The sequence below is a fragment of the Anomaloglossus baeobatrachus genome, chromosome 1 (genome assembly GCF_048569485.1).
Source record: "Anomaloglossus baeobatrachus isolate aAnoBae1 chromosome 1, aAnoBae1.hap1, whole genome shotgun sequence".
Taxonomy (NCBI): domain Eukaryota; kingdom Metazoa; phylum Chordata; class Amphibia; order Anura; family Aromobatidae; genus Anomaloglossus; species Anomaloglossus baeobatrachus.
In genome coordinates this window covers 572,759,346-572,779,810 of record NC_134353.1, presented here as the reverse complement: position 1 = coordinate 572,779,810, position 20,465 = coordinate 572,759,346, and the positions used below count along the sequence as shown (strand labels likewise).

At 47.7% G+C, this 20,465-nt stretch overlaps 1 protein-coding gene across 2 annotated transcripts in view; it reads left to right on the top strand.

Annotated features, from left to right (window-relative positions):
* Positions 1 to 20,465, top strand: part of RIC1 (RIC1 partner of RAB6A GEF complex) — a 212,419-nt gene that overhangs the window by 61,371 nt on the left and 130,583 nt on the right. The window lies entirely within an intron of this gene.

The window sequence follows — 20,465 nt, the reverse complement described above, 5'->3', positions numbered from 1 at the left end:
GACTACTATGTACATTCTCTATGGGGTTGCTGCAGAAAGCCGAGCACAGCGCCACTCCTTCATATAGGGAATCAATGGAGCGGCAGTTGGCGCTAACCATGTCTAAAAGCTCCCCGTCCTGCTGATTGGTGGGTGTCTGACCCTGGGGACCCTCATCAGCAAATTACCATCTATCCTGTGGATCAATGATAGCTTGTTTTCACTAGACAACCCTTTTACAAATCAGATGTTTGATGAAAAAAAAATTATACCAAGTTCTGTTTTTGTTCGTTTGTTTTTTTAAATTAACATTACAATCATCCTAATGCATTGCCTGTCCAAGTAGGGTTTATCTCTTAGGCTGATTACACCTTGTACCTTAATCCACTCCTGTTTTCTTGTGCTGTGCACATAGGTGTTCACTCCCCACCCCCAGACTTGGTCTTAACATTTCCCACCTTCTTGCTACTTCACTCTGCTCTACACAAACAATATCCTCCCCCATTATTTGCAGTAGTTAAGAGGAACATAGAAAAGAACAATTCTGAGACCTTTAAAGGGATCCTGTCAGCAGAAATTTCGCCCAAAACCTAAAGGTTTCCCCCTCTGCAGCTCCTGGGCTGCATTCTAGAAAGGTCCCTGTTATTATTGTGCCCCATGTGAGACCTAAATAAAGACTTTATAAAGTGGTACCTTTTTGTATTCAGATACTGTAAATGTGACACGGGGGCGGGCTCTCTGGCGTCCGTTATTCTGCCTCCTGGTCCTGTATGCCGCCCCCATCGCTCCTTTCCATAGCTGATGCACCGCCCACTGCTCCAGAGGTCCCCGCGCATGCCCAGTGCCAGTCTCACGGGACTGAGCAGTGTGACCGCTGGTGACGTGTGCGCAGGCAAGTGATTATGGGCGGGGCTGTGATTGTTATCAGCAAGTACCCGCCCATAATCTCGTGAGCGCGCAAACCTCACCAGCGGTCACACTGTGCTCAGGGTAGTGCTAGACTGTATGGGCTGCTTCCAGGGATGACGTCCGTTTTGTCACGTGATAGGGCGTGTTCAAAATACTATCACGTGACAAAAGGGACGTCATCCCTGGGCACTGGGCATGCGCGGGGATGGCTGGAGCAGTGGGCGGTGCATCAGCTATGGAAAGGAGCGATGGGGGAAGGCATACAGGACCAGGGGGCAAAATAACGGACGCCAGAAAGCCCGCCCCCGTGTCACATTTACAGTATCTGAATACAAAAAGGTACCACTTTATAAAGTCTTTCTTTTGGTCTCACATGGGGCACAATAATAACAGGGACCTTTCTAGAATGCAGCCCAGGAGCTGCAGAGGGGGAATCTTTTAGGTTTTGGGCGAAATTTCTGCTGACAGGTTCCCTTTAATGTGGAGTCCATCAAGATTACAAGCTTAGTGTAATTAGTAGCCTTGAAAGGTTAGACAAGCATGCAGATTTACCTCCTGGTCTGTTAGTAGCTAGCAGTCACTGATTCCAGCAGATTACTTGACATAATAGACCATGTGATGTATCTGTGGGATAAGCGCAAATTATTTACCATTTAGAGCAGGGGTCTCAAACTCAGCTGGGTGTATGGGCCGCACACAGAAAAAAAATAATTTGAGGGGCCGCATTCTTTTCAGGACAAAGTGACATTGGTAGTGGTACCATATATATAACGCACACATTTTTTTTGTAAGTAATACAGTTTTATTTACAATAAGCACTGCATAGTAATTTTGGCCAACATCTTGTAGTAATGTGCCCCATCCTGTTCCCCATTCTGTAAAAATGTGCGCATCCTTGCCCCCTTGTAGCAATGTGCCCCATGCAGGTCCCCTTCTTATAATAATGTGCCCCCATACAGGTCCCCTTCTTGTGGTAATGTGCCCCATATGCAGGTCCCCTTCCTATAGTAATGTGCTTCATGCAGGTCCCTTTCTTGTATTAATGTGCCCCATGCATGTCGTCTTGTAGTAATCTCACACACACACACACACACACACACACACACAAACCCTCTGCAGCCTCAGCTAACAGACACACACACACAAACCCTGTGCAGCCTCAGCTAACACACACACACACACACACACACACACCCTGTGCAGCCTCAGCTAACACACACACACACACACACACAAACCCTGTGCAGCCTCAGCTAACACACACACACACACAAACCCTGTGCAGCCTCAGCTAACAGACACACACACAAACCCTGTGCAGCCTCAGCTAACAGACACACACACACACAAACCCTGTGCAGCCTCAGCTAACAGACACACACACACACAAACCCTGTGCAGCCTCAGCTAACAGACACACACACACACCCTGTGCAGCCTCAGCTAACAGACACACACACACCCTGTGCAGCCTCAGCTAACACACAAACCCTGTGCAGCCTCAGCTAACACACACACCCTGTGCAACCTCAGCTAACACACACACACAAACCCTGTGCAGCCTCAGCTAACACACACACACAAACCCTGTGCAGCCTCAGCAAACACACACACACACACACACACAAACCCTGTGCAACCTCAGCTAACAGACACACACACACACACACACCCTGTGCAGCCTCAGCTAACACACACACACCCTGTGCAGCCTCAGCTGATACACACACACACACACACACACACCCTGTGCAGCCTCAGCCAGCAGCAGAAACACACACACACACCCTGTGCAGCTTCAGCTAACAGACACACACACACACACCCTGTGCAGCCTCAGCTAACAGACACACACACACACACACACACACACACACCCTGTGCAGCCTCAGCTAACACACACACACCCTGTGCAGCCTCAGCTGATACACACACACACACACACACCCTGTGCAGCCTCAGCCAGCAGCAGAAACACACACACACACCCTGTGCAGCTTCAGCGGACACACACACACACACACACACACACACACACACACACCCTGTGCAGCCACACACACCCTGTGCAGCCTCAGCCAGCAGCAGAAACACACACTCACACACACACACACCCCCTGTGCAGCCTCAGCTAACACACACACACCCTGTGCAGCCTCAGCTAACAGACACACACACACACACACACACACACACACACACAAACCCTGTGCAGCCTCAGCTAACACACACACAAACCCTGTGCAGCCTCAGCTAACACACACACAAACCCTGTGCAGCCTCAGCTAACACACACACAAACCCTGTGCAGCCTCAGCTAACACACACAAAAACCCTGTGCAGCCTCAGCTAACACACACACAAACCCTGTGCAGCCTCAGCTAACACACACAAAAACCCTGTGCAGCCTCAGCTAACAGACACACACACACACACACACACACACAAACCCTGTGCAGCCTCAGCTAACACACACACACACCCTGTGCAGCCTCAGCTAACAGACACACACACACACACACACACACACACACACACCCTGTGCAGCCTCAGCTAACACACACACAAACCCTGTGCAGCCTCAGCTAACACACACACACCCTGTGCAGCCTCAGCTAACAGACACACACACACACACACACACACACACACACAAACCCTGTGCAGCCTCAGCTAACAGACACACACACACACCCTGTGCAGCCTCAGCTAACAGACACACACACACACACACCCTGTGCAGCCTCAGCTAACACACACACACCCTGTGCAGCCTCAGCTGATACACACACACACACACCCTGTGCAGCCTCAGCCAGCAGCAGAAACACACACACACACCCTGTGCAGCTTCAGCGGACACACAGACACACACACACACACACACACACACCCTGTGCAGCCTCAGCCAGCAGCAGAAACACACACTCACACACACACACACACCCCCTGTGCAGCCTCAGCTAACACACACACACACACCCTGTGCAGCCTCAGCTAACAGACACACACACACACACACACACACACACACACACACACACACACACAAACCCTGTGCAGCCTCAGCTAACACACACACAAACCCTGTGCAGCCTCAGCTAACACACACACACACACCCTGTGCAGCCTCAGCTAACAGACACACACACACACACACACAAACCCTGTGCAGCCTCAGCTAACAGACACACACACACACACCCTGTGCAGCCTCAGCTAACAGACACACACACACACACACACACACACACACACCCTGTGCAGCCTCAGCTAACACACACACACACCCTGTGCAGCCTCAGCTGATACACACACACACACCCTGTGCAGCCTCAGCCAGCAGCAGAAACACACACACACACCCTGTGCAGCTTCAGCGGACACACACACACACACACACACACACACACACCCTGTGCAGCCTCAGCCAGCAGCAGAAACACACACTCACACACACACACACACACACACACACACACACACACACACACCCCCCCTGTGCAGCCTCAGCTGACACACACACACACACACACACTCACACACACACACCCTGTGCAGGCTCAGCCAGTGACAGAAACACACAAAAACATTCTGCTCACCTATCCTCCGTCGGCTCAGCAGCACGCAGGCATGTGGACCCGATAATGATCACAGCTCCTGCCTGTCACTGCTGAACTTTCTGCCGGCGCGTGCAGAGCACTCAGAGCAGTTCTCACTGCACAACAGCCACTGGCCAATCACAGGTAAGCATCTGAGGTCATATGGAGCAGGTGCTTGCCTCTGATTGGCAGGCGGCTGTTATTGTGTTCTGCAGCGAGAACTTTACTGTGCCCGGCAAAGGCAAAACTGTAAACTGAAATAGATAGCTGGAGGCTGCGGCCTCTTGCACCGGTCGCCATCTTTACCGGGTCCACGGGCCAGCGGGCCGCAAGAAGCCACCTGAAGGGCCGCATGCGGGCCGCGTGTTTGAGACCCCTGATTTAGAGTTCTCCAATACAGGCACAACTCTGAAAGGCATTTTCTTAAAACATGTATGCGGATTGTTCTATAATTTTAAAAGAAGCTATATTCCACTGTCTGCCTCTACTACCTTGGCTGATGCAGTGGCGGCTGATGCAGTGGCGGCTGATGCAGTGTTCTCAGCAAGTGTATGGAGTTATAACGCCATGACAAGTGATGGTGTCCCATTCTTCTTAATACATGTGGTTGTCTGCAGCAGTGCGCTGACTGACATGGAACATCAATGATGCACATGGGATGGCGTCCCATACCATCCATCTTGGAAACTGGGGAAGATATAGTATTAAAAAGACCCAAAAGTCTGCAATGTTATGTAGAAGAGAGAATGAGACAAATTATTGGGAAAACTTATATTTATTCAAAAAACTAAGGCGCATAGAAAAATATAAAAACAAAGTCCAAAAATAAACAATGGAAAAACACAATCTCCCTCTAGAATTATTATTATTATTAATAATAATAATTATTAATATTATACCATTTATTCCATGGCGCCCAATGAGATATAATGTGTATGACCGTACATACCGGTATATCAGACGTACATTTTTGAGAAACCAGCTAGGCAGTCCTAGAAAACAGAAGGCACATGTGAAATAACAAGCCATGTAGCAGTACTTGATAAATAGCAATACAGCAAATGGCTACATACAGGGTTACAGACAGAAAATACAGATAATACCTCAATAAAAAAAATATCTGAATACATATATACAAAATACAAATATGTAACCATGGAACTGCGGCCCCTAGCTGCGAGTAAATAAAAAGGGGAAGAGAAGCGATGCCCCAAGCGTTACGCCATGTGCTATGGCTTTATCAGGGGTATACACATGGCGTAACGCATGGGGCATCGCTTCTCTCCCCCTTCTTTTCTTTACCCGCAGGTAAGGCTGTTACTCAGACTGCATCAGCAGTGATCGAATCTGATCACTACTACTAACCCTTTAAATGCCACTTTCAATTATTACCGTAGGGTGCCAATGGGGTGCGACGGCCGCCAGATGCCTGCTGAAGGCTTCATAGTAGACCATAAAGTAAAGTAATGCAGTATATAGTGTAAGAGATTAAATTGGTTGAAATTACTCATAGGGACTAAAGAAATACAAATGTGAAAGTAAAAAAAAAAAAAACCCAGCATGTTTCATATTGCCACATCCATTAAAGTCTGATATATTAAGTGTAAAATTTATTTAACCTGCTTGGAAAATATCCTATAAAAAAAAAAAAATAATAGAAATTCAGAGTGTTCTTTTTTTTATGTAACCATACGACCCAGGAAAAAATGCAATAAAAAATTTTGGAAAATGGAAACACAAATGTGTTTTTACGAAGTACGGGATTATTTAAAGCCATTGCAATAGTAAAATAGTAAAAATATACATATTTGGTATTGATATCTCACTGTCCTGGAGAATGGTGTTGTCAGGTCATTTTTACTCCACAATTAGAAAGATTGTCCCCTACCAACTAAGTTACCCGTCTTTGCATAATTTACAAACATTTACGTATGCAAAATGTAAAAAAAAAAAAATTATATATAATGAATTATAATTATATATAATGAATTAGTTCAAATCACACCCTTTCTTTTTCCACTATTCACCCCGAAGCCTGTTTCCACCTTATGAGATCGTGGGTTTTTTTTTTTTTCATGGCATGTACTTCATGTTAGTTGTTAAACACAAAAAATATCCTCTTAAGTTATTTGTGAAAATATCTGAAATTTTGAGAATTTCTCAATTTTCAATCTTTTTTTTTTTTTTTTAATTGTTATGCCCTTAATACAAAAAATTATGTCACACAAAATAGTTAAAGGTTATATCTGGGACTTTACAAAAAAAAATGTACTTAAGCACTAACGGGCAGGTAGTTGGTACCTACCTGCCTGTTGTTGCCGACACTGTCCTTAGCCAGCACAGTCACAGTTCCCTCCTGCCAGCAATTCTGCAGCTTCTCCTCCACTCTGCTCTGTAGACTGGGTGGGATAGATGACACCATGCTGATTGATAGGCGGCTGTTAATCGGCATGATGTTGGCTGTCACGCCTTGTCTAGAGAGCAGACGAGAAGACTCCACTCTGCTGATGAAGCCACTGTATCACCTGGAGGAGTGGTCTGTAACTGTTCTGTGCTGGTGGTGAATGGCACCGAGCATAGCAGGCAGTTAGGTAGCAACTACCTGCCTGGTGGTGCTTGGGCATTTACGGTATTTATTTATTTTTTTACGCCTGCATGTTCACTTTAAAGAATATCTCCCACAACTAGTGTTGAGCAGACCCGGGCTGGAAAAATCCGGATCCGCGCGGTTTCAGTGGTAGATCCGGGTCCGACCCGGACACGGGATTCCCGGTGCACGATCCGGATTCGGTATATATTATTATTTTTTTTTTCTCGCGCTCTCTCGCGCTCTCGCGTCCCGGATTCTGATCCTCATTGACACATATTGGCCCGGATTCCGAATCGGATCTCGGACTTCCTTGCCAACCCGCCACTGATCCGCCGGTCCCAGATTATTAGCAATTCGCTCAACTCTACCCACAACTAATTTACATCAACACCATGTTTGAAACCTAATTTTTTTTTTTTTTTGTTGGTAAGTTAAAAGGGTTAAAGGTTTATCAGCCATTTCTCATTTTTCCAACAATTTACAAAACTGATTTCTTTAAGGACCACATCACATGTGATGTGACTTTGAGAGGCTGAGGTGACAGAAAATACCCAAAAGTGACATGTAAAAACTGCACCCTATAAACTGCTGAAAACCACATACTAGAAGTTATTAACATTGCAGGTACTTCACAGGAACTAAAGCCATTTGTTAGGAAAATAAAATGAACATTTTTATTTTTTTCTTCACACAAAAATGTTACTTAAGCACCAACTTTTTTATTACAAGGGTAACATGAGAAAATGCATTGTACAATTGTTGTGCAGTTTCTCCTGAATACGTTGATACCCCATTTGTGGTAGAAAACTACTCTTTGGGCACACGGCAGGGCTCAGAAAATGAGTGCCATTTGTCTTTTGGAACACAAAATTGTCTGTAATCGAGAGGACGTCATTTCAAGTTTGCAGAGGCCCTGCTATGCCTAACTGGTGAAACACCCCACAAGTGACCCCATTTTGGAAACTAGACCCTTTAAGGAATTTTATGTAGATGTGCGGAAAGCACCTTGAACCCTCTAGGGGCTTCACAGAATTTTATAATGTTGAGCCGTCTAAATAAAAACTCACATTTTTCCCACAAAATTGTTGCTTTAGCCACAAAATGTTCAGTTTTACAAGGGTAACAAGACAAAATGCACCAGATAATTTATTGTGCAATTTCATCTGAGTACGCCGATGCCCCATATGTGGTGGAAGATTACTGTTTGGGTGCATGGCAGTATTTGGAAGGGGAGGAACACCATTTTGGCTGGAATAGATTGCAAATGCGTTTGAAGAGCCCCTGACATGTCAGAACAACAGAAACACCCACAAGTGTCCCCATTTTGAAAACTGCACCTCTCAAGGAATTAATCTAGGGGATTAGTGAGCATTATTAACTTTCAGAATTGTAAAACATTAACATAAGTAAATGAAAATTACCATTTTTTTTTTTCCACTAAAATGTTTTTTACCCCACTTTTTTTCATTTTCAAAACCGGTAATGGGAGAAAACAAACTATATAACTTGTTGTGCAATTTTTCCTGAGTACACCAATACCCCAAATATAGTATAAAACTACTTTTGAGACACAGTGCAATGCTCAGAAGGTAAAGAGCACCATATTGGACTTCGGATTTTACAGGAATGTTTTGAGAGTGCCATGTCATATTGGCAGAACTCCTGAGGTACAAGAACAGCAGAAACCTCCCCACAAGTGACCTTATTTTACAAACTATTCTCCTCAATGAATTGATCCAGTGGTGCTGTGAGCATATTGATACCACAGATATGTCACAGAATTTTATACCATTGGGCAAAGAAAAAAATATTTTTACCTCAAATTCTAGTTTTTGCCTCAGATGTTACATTTTCACACAGGTAAAAATGACACTAAAATGTGTCACAATTTCTGCTGAACGTAGCAATACCCCACATATGGCTGTACAGTACTGCTTAGCGACACAGCGAGATTCAGGAGGGAAGGAGCACTGTTTGACTCTTGAAGTGCACATTTTTGTACAATAGTTTGCGGACTCCATATACAGAGTCCCAGTGCCAGAATCCCCTCAAGTGACCCCATTTTGGAAATTGCACCCCTCTAGGAATTTTATCTACAGCTGTAGCGATGATTTTGACTTCATGGGTGTTTTCCAGAAACTAGCAGCAGTGGATGTTGCTAAGTAAAAATTGTAAATCTGTCATTGTAGTGCCTTGTACATTGTAGTGCCCACACAGTGTGCCAAGCTTGTGCTTCTGGCGACACGCACCACGTAAATAAAGTGGTCTTCCTCACTACAAAAATGCCAATCACGTGGACGCTTTATGTGGTTCAGGCACACTGTAGGGCTGGGAAGGGCGAGGGGCATTTGGATTTGGGAGCAGTGATTTTATCTGGATTTTTTTTTTTTTTTTTTTGGGAGAGGGGAATAGTCAAAGCGATTTTTTTTTTTCCTGAGCCGTTCTACTACCAGTAATGAGGAAGCCCCCCTACATTTCCATTTACAGGTGACTGACTAGAATTTTTTTTTTTTTCGTTTGTTTTTTTATTTTGGATTGAGTTAAAGCTTTTATTAGGCACATTTTCTATAGAATTTTAAAGCCCATTTTTCTTGTTCTCTATGCTGACCAGCTACATTTGGGGTTTCCATCTAAATCTCCAAACAATAGTATTCAGATGACACCCTCGGAGGCAGCATAGTTACACAAAACTGTGGTCGACGGCGCTTTTATCCTCCACTGATAACGCGGACATCGCCGGATCATAGGACAGACTGGGTCCAAGGTGACTCCATGTGCCTCACTATAGGGAATCTTCCTTTTGGGATTCTATTTCAATCACATATTTTCAGATATTTACACGTAAACACCTAAGTACGTGCTCCGGGTAGAGTGCAGGATAAGGCTAGGTTCGCACACTGCGTCTTTTTGACGCTGCGTTTTTGGCCGCTAAAAACGCACCTGCGTCGAAAAAACGCATAAAAAAAATGCACGCGTTTTTACCGCGATTTGGTGCGTTTTTGGCTGCGTTTTGCTGCGTTTTTCCAATGCATTGCATGGGGGGAAAACGCAGGAAAGAATTGACATGTCCATTTTTTTTTTTTTCAAGCTCAAAAACGCATCTTAAAAAATTAGTTGTGTGCGGACAGCAAAATTGAAAACTCATAGACTTTGCTGGGGAAGCAAAGTCATGCAGTTTTGAGGCCAAAAACGCACCCGAAAAACGCGCAAAAACGCCGCGAAAAACGTACTGTGCGCACATAGCCTAAATGTGAGCCGAGCCTTACTGCGATTTTCAGGAGGAAGACTGAATAAGGCTATGTGCGCACAGTGCGTTTTTCGTGGCGTTTTTGCGCGTTTTTCGGGTGCGTTTTTGGCCTCAAAACTGCAGAACTTTGCTTCCCCAGCAAAGTCTATGAGTTTTCATTTTTGCTGTCCGCACATATCTGTTTTTTTACCTGCGTTTTTGAGTTAAAAAAAAAAATGTACATGTCAGTTCTTTCCTGCGTTTTTCTGCGTTTTCCGCCCATGCAATGCATTTGAAAATGCAGCAAAACGCAGTGATCAAAAACGCACCAAATCGCGGCAAAAACGCATGCGTTTTCTTATGCGTTTTTTCGACGCAGGTGCGTTTGTGCGTTTTTAGCAGCCAAAAACGCAGCGTCAAAAAGACGCAGTGTGCGAACCTAGCCTAAATCAATGGGTCAAGAATTGCTTTTATTGTTTGCGCTGTTCACCATGAGATATGTGATTAGGGGGCTTTATTCTTTGGGTTGGTGTGATTTATAGCGATACCAGATTTATATTGTTTTTGTATAGCCATATTTTGAGAGCTATAATTATTCTGTATTTCTGACAGTCGTGCGAGGGCTTGGTTTTTGCGGGATGAGTTGACATTCTTATTGGCACTATGCTTGGGGACATAATGTTTTTTGATCACTTTCTATTTTGTTGTTTTGGCTGGAAGAATGAACATAAAACTATTGAGAAATTTGTTTTTTTTTTGGGGGTTTTTTTGTACTGCCGTTTACCATGTGGAAAAATTAATAAGACTGATTTATTCCTCGTTTCAGTACGGTTCCAGTGATACCACATTTCTGTTTGATGTTGAAGCCGCTTTTCAATTTTCTGCCTACTGAGCTGAGTGGAGGCTTAATTTTTACAGGACAAGATAACTTTTTCAATAATACCGTTTTTATTTACATGCAACTTTTTGATTTGCGTTTTATACCCCTTTTTTAGCGATATAATGAAAAAGCATTGTTTTTTGCCACTTCTCTTATCGTGTTCACTTTAGGGGTTAACTAGTGTGACCGTTTTATAGTGTCTGAATGCGGAGATACCAAATATGTCTACTTTTGTTTTTTACTTATATTTATTGGTATCATTTTTTTATTTTTTTTGGTTCACTTTGTGCCGATTGGAGCAGAGAGGGAGCCCTCTCCCTGTACAAGCCGATAGAGGCCACTTTTGCTATTGACAGCGGCATCAGAGTGGTGAAACGCTCGCAATCAGTGCTTCACCGATCAAGGGCGTTTAAAGCAGGGCGTCTGCTATGATACTAAGTGGATTCCCCAATGATGATCCCGCCGGTGCCGCTCATCAGCCTGCACAATTACATGTACTGCAGTTTGCATGAACGCCTCTAACTTGGCGCCATACATTTATGGACATTAACAGGAGGATATATTCAGGCTTGTCTCTGCAGTGGTGAGCGTTTTTTGTTCCTTTCTCTATATCTATACATTTATGGTGGGTTAAAAATAAAGAAATTAAAAAAAATCCACATATTAAAAAAAGAAAATTGAACCACCAGAATTAAGGTTTTTTTGGGACTGGAAAAAAAAATCCAGTAAGATGTGATAAAAACATAATCATTCCTGCCCTGAAATTATATAAAAAAAAATAAATAACAAACAAAATGCCCCATGCAGTCCTATCAACCAAAAATTGAAGACTTTACAAATCTCGGAAAATTGTGACGTGAGAAAACATTATTTATTTTTTTTTCAAAATTTCAGGGGGGGTTTCACTACTAAAATAAAAAAATCTGCTTTCCAATAAAATGAATAGTGGCACTCAAATAACTTTCCTGCCAAGTTTCAAGTTTTATGCCTTTCTGCTTCACCTTTTGTCCCATGGCACCAGCTCTATTGTCATTTCCCATCTTTCCTTGTGCTGGGTGGCATGCCAGCAGTGGGCACAGACCTTTAACTCCACGGAAACCCCTCCCCCAGAGTCACACATATGCCCACACAAGGACACACTGCAGGGACCATTATACCATTAGTCCTGATAATACAGTAAAGATCATCACTTACTCCCCCTCACTGTTGTGTATCATGTGATGGATCGAATGGATGGGGAGAGATCTGAGTGTATCACCACAGGGTGTATAGACATTACACACGGTGTACAGCAGTGTATGTACATGTATATACATACATATCCATGGGAGGGAGGGCTGAGTCTGCATGACAAAAAAAGGCAGCAAAAACAAGACAGTATATCATATTGAGATCCCAACGTTGAGTTGTACATACATTTTGCAGCTTTTGGAGTCTGTAGGCCAGTTTCTTCCTGCCCTTGACAAAATGAGTGGAACAAGGGTGCGTCGGGAGCCACCAGTATCTGATTAGAGAGAGACTTCTGGTATACTGTGCGGAGGATCACACCACTCGTCAGGTGCTCCAGATTCATGAAGAACATGCACTTCTTAGGCTAAGTTCACATTTCCGTTGATTTGTATCAGTCACATGCGTCGCTTGACGCATGTGACTGATGCGCTGTTCAACGCTGTACAACGGATGACAAAGAACAGAATTCTTTGTCGGATTCCGTTGTGTGCGGGGGGCGGAGTTCTGGGGCAGAGCCGAGCGGGGGACGGGGCCAGGCGCTGAGGATGTCAGTGGAAGTGCTGCGGTCTGCATGGCTGGGGACAGGTGAGTGTATCTGTGAGTGAGTGAGTGTGTGTATGTGCATGTATGTATGTATGTATGTATGTGTGTGCACATGCAAAGTGCGGGAGGGGGCGGAGCCGAGCGGGGGGCGGGGCCAGGCGCTGAGGATGTCAGTGGAAGTGCTGCGGTCTGCATGGCTGGGGACAGGTGAGTGTATCTGTGAGTGAGTGTGTGTATGTGCATGTATGTATGTATGTATGTATGTATGTATGTGTGTGCACATGCAAAGTGCGGGAGGGGGCGGAGCCGAGCGGGGGGCGGGGCCAGGCGCTGAGGATGTCAGTAGAAGTGCTGCGGTCTGCATGGCTGGGGACAGGTGAGTGTATGTGTGAGTGAGTGTGTATGTGCATGTATGTATGTATGTGTGTGTGTGCACATGCAAAGTGCGGGAGGGGGCGGAGCCGAGCAGGGGGCGGGGCCAGACGAGGGTGTCAGTGCTTGTCTGCATGGCTGGGGACAGGTGTGTGTGTGTGTGTGTACATACATGTGCGGAGTGCGGGAGGGGGCGGGGCCGAGCGGGGAGGTGTCGGCCTCCCTGCACACGTAACCAGCCTAAATATCGGGTAACAGCAAAGCACCCGATGTTTACCTTGGTTACCCGATATTTACCTTGGTTACGGGCCTACACCGCTTAGCGCTGGCTCCTTGCACCGTAACCAGGGTAAATATCGGGTAACCAACCAAAGCTGGTGACGTGTGCAGGGAGCCAGAGAGCATGCGCAGCGAAATCCGACGGATCTCGCTGCTCAAAAAACGTTACATGCTGCGTTCCTCCCGCCCGGCGGTCAGTCGTTCCACGACTGATCAGTCGGGCGGAGGGTGCAACGCAGCATCATCAGTCACAATCCGCTGCTCATACAAGTCTATGGGAGCAGCGGAATCCGCTAAACGGATTCCGCTGTTTACAAGAGCAGCGGATTGTGACTGATAGATTTTAGCGGAAATGTGAACTTAGCCTTAGAGTCAGGAGTGTCTGACTCTAAAATGCCCCCTTCATCAAGACCGCCACTATGTCTATATCAGAATTAGAACACTCCATCTGACCAACATATGGGGGAGGGGAGTGACCCAGGTCCAAATTTTCAATCCGGGCCCATCAAACTCACACTCAAATTCCCTTCAGTGAATTGTGTATCGCGCAGTGCAATCATTTAAAAAAGGCATGCAAAATACAACATGCAGAAAAAAGTGAATACCTGTAAGTATAACCCAAAATAAGATATTATAAAGCTAATAAGAAGGGGATAAATGGTTCCCACCATTGAGATCACAGGGTCCTAGTGCTCGTGTTTTTATAATCTTTTCAGCCTCACTATGTTACAGTACCGTATGCATTTCTTGGTCTTAAAACCTGTAAAAGGAAGACATTGAGAATCACTATTGTCCTTGCTTTACATATTCAATCAATCTGGTGCAACCATGTCCTGTTCCAATGGAAGGCCTATGTTCCTGATCACCTTGCCAATATAGTTAGATCAACAGAGGCAGAAAACAACATAAACAACAAAGTCTGATCGACAAGTAATAAAATGTGATGCATAATGTTCTGCTCCCATACGGATAACTTTACCTAGCCACCTATCTATATATATAATTGCCTTATTCTGTCTGTCTGTCTGTCTGTCTGTCTGTCTGTCTGTCTGTCTGTCTGTCTGTCTGTCTGTCTGTCTGTCTGTCTGTCTGTCATGCTCCGAAATTGTGTCCTTACGGTGACACAAAGCTGATTGGCCGCTGGGCTCGCCATGGCCCCGCCCCCCCACACGGATTGGCCTCTCGCCCCGGCTCTCTGCAGGCCCCGCCCCCCTCACGCAATGCACGCTCGCTCTGGCCCAACTGACACGGGGCTCCGATTCCCAGGTGAGTACACACACACATCAGATCACACTCACTCTCACACTCACTCTCACACACACCTCACACATCACAACATGCTGGGATATCGCTTGCTTCTACACCGGCTCCGTCACGATCCCAGCAGCGCCAGACATAACCTTGCGATGCTGGGATCTTAACGGAGGCCGTGAAAGCTGGTAACCATTATACACATCGGGTAACTAAGGTCCCTTAGTTACCCGATGTGTATCATAGTTACCAGTGTACACCGGCTCACACTCACTCTCACACACACCTCACACACACATCACACCGCATCCACACATCAAGGTCCTGCAGCTGCGGAAAATACATAACATAACAGCATACACACACACACACACACACACACACACACACACACACACAAATCAGATCACACTCACACACACCTCACACATCACATCGCATCCAAATACTCACAACATCCTGGGATATCGCTTGCTTCTCGGCGGCGATATTGTGCTGTGAGCTTCCAGGACCTGACGGAGGATCACATGGCCAGAAGCATGTGATATCCCCGGATGTTGTGAGTATCAGCGCGTATGTGCAATATCGTCAGTGTCTGTGTGTGTGAGTGTATGCGATTGGTTGTGTGGGTGAGTGGATGCGATCGGTTTTGTGGGTGAGTGGATGCGATCGGGTGTGGGTGAGTGTCGGCAGAGGAGCACGGCGTGCTGGAGGAGGCTGGGAGCAGAGAGGCTGATCTTGGGGAAGGCTGGGAGGGGGAGGCTGATGCTGAGGGAGGCTGGAAGGAGAGAGGCTGAGCAAACGTGCTCCATCCGCCATACTGCGCACTCCCCATCGTGCTGCATCCCCCCATGCTGCGCACTCCCAAACGTGCTCCATCCGCCATGCTGCGCACTCCCCATCGTGCTCTATCCGCCATGCTGCACACTCCCAAACGTGCTCCATCCGCCATACTGCGCACTCCCCATCGTGCTCTATCCGCCATGCTGCACACTCCCAAACGTGCTCCATCCCCCATGCTGCGCACTCCCAAACGTGCTCCATCCCCCATGCTGCGCACTCCCAAACGTGCTCCATCCGCCATGCTGCGCACTCCCCATCGTGCTCTATCCGCCATGCTGCACACTCCCAAAAGTGCTCCATCCACCATGCTGCGCACTCCCAAACGTGCTCCATCCGCCATGCTGCGCACTCCCAAACGTGGTCCATCCGCCATGCTGCGCACTCCCAAACGTGGTCCATCCGCCATGCTGCGCACTCCCAAACGTGGTCCATCCGCCATGCTGCGCACTCCCAAACGTGGTCCATCCGCCATGCTGCGCACTCCCAAACGTGCTCCATCCGCCATGCTGCGCACTCCCAAACGTGCTCCATCCGCCATGCTGCGCACTCCCAAACGTGCTCCATCCGCCATACTGCGCACTCCCCATCGTGCACCATCCGGCATGCTGCGCACTCCCAAGCGGATGGAGCATGATGGGGGGTGCGCAGCATGGCGGATGGATCACGTTTGGGAGTGCGCAGCATGGCGGATGGAGCACGTTTGGGAGTGCGCAGCATGACGGATGGAGCACGTTTGGGAGTGCGCAGCATGACGGATGGAGCACGTTTGGGAGTGCGCAGCATGCCGGATGGTGCACGATGGGGAGTGCGCAGTATGGCGGATGGAGCACGTTTGGGAGTGCGCAGTATGGCGGATGGAGCACGTTTGGGAGTGCGCAGCATGGCGGATGGACCACGTTTGGGAGTGCGCAGCATGGCGGATGGACCACGTTTGGGAGTGCGCAGCATGGCGGATGGACCACGTTTGGGAGTGCGCAGCATGGCGGATGGAGCACGTTTGGGAGTGCGCAGCATGGCGGATGGAGCACGTTTGGGAGTGCGCAGCATGGCGGATGGAGCACGTTTGGGAGTGCGCAGCATGGCGGATGGAGCACGTTTGGGAGTGCGCAGCATGGCGGATGGAGCACGTTTGGGAGTGCGCAGCATGGCGGATGGAGCACGTTTGGGAGTGCGCAGCATGGCGGATGGAGCACGTTTGGGAGTGCGCAGCATGGCGGATGGAGCACGTTTGGGAGTGCGTAGCATGCCGGATGGTGCACGATGGGGAGTGCGCAGTATGGCGGATGGAGCACGTTTGGGAGTGCGCAGCATGGCGGATGGAGCACGTTTGGGAGTGCGCAGCATGGCGGATGGACCACGTTTGGGAGTGCGCAGCATGGCGGATGGAGCACGTTTGGGAGTGCGCAGCATGGCGGATGGAGCACGTTTGGGAGTGCGCAGCATGGCGGGTGGAGCACGTTTGGGAGTGCGCAGCATGGCGGATGGAGCATGATAGGGGGTGCGCAGCATGGCGGATGGAGCACGTTTGGGAGTGCGCAGCATGGCGGATGGAGCACGTTTGGGAGTGCGCAGCATGGCGGATGGAGCACGTTTGGGAGTGTGCAGCATGGCGGATAGAGCACGATGGGGAGTGCGCAGCATGGCGGATGGAGCACGTTTGGGAGTGCGCAGCATGGGGGATGCAGCACGATGGGGAGTGCGCAGTATGGCGGATGGAGCACGTTTGGGAGTGCGCAGCATGGCGGATGGACCACGTTTGGGAGTGCGCAGCATGGCGGATGGAGCACGTTTGGGAGTGCGCAGCATGGCGGATGGAGCACGTTTGGGAGTGCGCAGCATGGCGGATGGAGCACGTTTGGGAGTGCGCAGCATGGCGGATGGAGCACGTTTGGGAGTGCGCAGCATGGCGGATGGAGCACGTTTGGGAGTGCGTAGCATGCCGGATGGTGCACGATGGGGAGTGCGCAGTATGGCGGATGGAGCACGTTTGGGAGTGCGCAGCATGGCGGATGGAGCACGTTTGGGAGTGCGCAGCATGGCGGATGGACCACGTTTGGGAGTGCGCAGCATGGCGGATGGACCACGTTTGGGAGTGCGCAGCATGGCGGATGGAGCACGTTTGGGAGTGCGCAGCATGGCGGGTGGAGCACGTTTGGGAGTGCGCAGCATGGCGGGTGGAGCACGTTTGGGAGTGCGCAGCATGGCGGATGGAGCACGATAGGGGGTGCGCAGCATGGCGGATGGAGCACGTTTGGGAGTGCGCAGCATGGCGGATGGAGCACGTTTGGGAGTGCGCAGCATGGCGGATAGAGCACGATGGGGAGTGCGCAGCATGGCGGATGGAGCACGTTTGGGAGTGCGCAGCATGGGGGATGCAGCACGATGGGGAGTGCGCAGTATGGCGGATGGAGCACGTTTGGGAGTGCGCAGCATGGCGGATGGACCACGTTTGGGAGTGCGCAGCATGGCGGATGGAGCACGTTTGGGAGTGCGCAGCATGGGGGATGCAGCACGATGGGGGGTGCGCAGCATGGGGGATAGAGCACGATGGGAGGTGCACACCTCCCCCCAACACACACACACACACACGCGCACTGCACAACACACACACACTAGGAATCACAAACAACGCCCTACACAGACACCCACACACACAGACAACGCTGCACACACAAATATACGCACATACTGCACACCACACACATTGCTCAAAACATACCTCCCCCCAAAACACACCACACACACACAAACCGCACAACACACACACACACAACGCTACAGACACACAGCGCTCCACAAACAACGCAACACACGCAACACACATACAACACCGCTCTCACCCCCCGCGACACTCAGAACATGTACAGCGCCCTACACAAACACTTGGTAACTACACACAACAACATCTATATATATATATATATATATATATAACAAAAATCATACATGAACTACACAATACGTAAATTCTAGAATACCCGATGCGTAGAATCTGGCCACCTTCTAGTATTGGTAATAAGAGCCGTAGACCTTCCGGAATAATGCTCGAGATCTCCATTGACTTCCTTTATTCTTAGTACACGAGTTGCGCCCATCCGAGCATCCAACTGCTCGTTAAAGGCCACGTCTCACTAAGCGACATTGCTGCTGAGTCACGTTTTTTGTGACGCCACACCGATCTTGCTAGCGATGTTGCTGTGTGTGACATCCACCAACGACCTGGCCCCTGCTGTGAGGTCGCCGGTCGTTGTTGAATGTCCTGGACCATTTTTTGGTCGTTGCTCTCCCGCTGTGAAGCACACCGCTGTGTGTGACAGCGAGAGAGAGACAAACTGAATGTGCAGGGAGCCGGCTTCTGCGGACGCTGGTAACCAAGGTAAACATCGGGTAACCAAGCAAAGCGGTTTGCTTGGTTAACCGATATTTACCTTGGTTACCTACGTCCGGAGCTTCTAGAAGCCGGCTCCCTGCAGACGTAGCCATGGTACACATCGGGTTACAATAAGCAAAGTGCTTTGCTTAGTAACCCGATGTGTACCATGGTTACGAAGCATAGCATCGTTACATGGGTCGCTGGTGGCTGACCTCTGATCGCTGTGGAGATCTGCCTGTTTGACAGCTCACCAGCGACCATGTAACGATGCTCTAGCGATCCCTGCCAGGTCATATTGCTGGTGGGATCGCTGGAGCGTCGCTTAGTGTGACGGTACCTTAACAGCACCCGAGTATGTTAGTGCTCAATCAATCCTTTCAGTTCTCAATTAAAAGGCATCAACCACTGAGGACTTTCAAGTTTGATTATGTTTCTATTTACTGGCTAACAGTGTACAAAGACTATTCCTGCATGTGATTCAAAATCACTGGCGGCTCCCTGCAGAAACAGCTGATCTGTGAAAAACTGAGGCGGAATTAACCTGAAATGACCAAAATATATATTCTCCAGTGCAATCACTTTGTTACAATTGCTATTTTTCTCTTTATTTTGTGTATATTTTGTGTTTTGATGTATACAAATGTATATTGATACCTTCCATACCAGCAAAAGATTTTTTTTTTTTTTTATGAAATATTCATGGGTCAATCACTTATTGATTTTGGTTGTTTAAAAAATATATATATATATATATTGTACAATATGGGGATGTTTTTCTGGGCACTTTTTATACTCCACATCCATTATTTTTCCAAGTTATTTTGCTATTTATATGACTCGAGTGTTGGAGACTTCAATGTGTTGAAAGGCAATAGTTTGAAAAGATTTATAGTTTTTTCTCTGCGACTGTATTCTGTCTAGACAGCTGACTATTGTTTTAGTGTGAGAAAATTGGAAACAGTTTTTCAAAGAATCTATTAAGTACTAATGTTCATCCAGCAACAAAAATTCTCAGTTTGTCTACAGAACATTGGAATGTATTTATTTTACTCGCTTATATAGCACCATCATATTCCACAGCGCTGTACAGACCTCATCATCACTAGTCCCAACGGCATATATTCCCTTAGCTAGTCAGCCCTGTGGGCGTACTAACATGCTAATGAATGCGCAGAAAGGCCGCATAAGTTCACGGTTCATAGCCGCTGCCGGAGAATGGATGCACTCTGCATATGATCGGAGTCCTCAGCACTTCTAGTCATGCGCACTGTGCCCCTCTGAAACTGGGACGCTTACTCCCGGCATCAGTTTAGTACGCATAATCTGAAGTCCCCGGTTGTCCTGAGCATGCACAGAGCTCATCCATCCTCCGCCGGCCGCCATCAAGA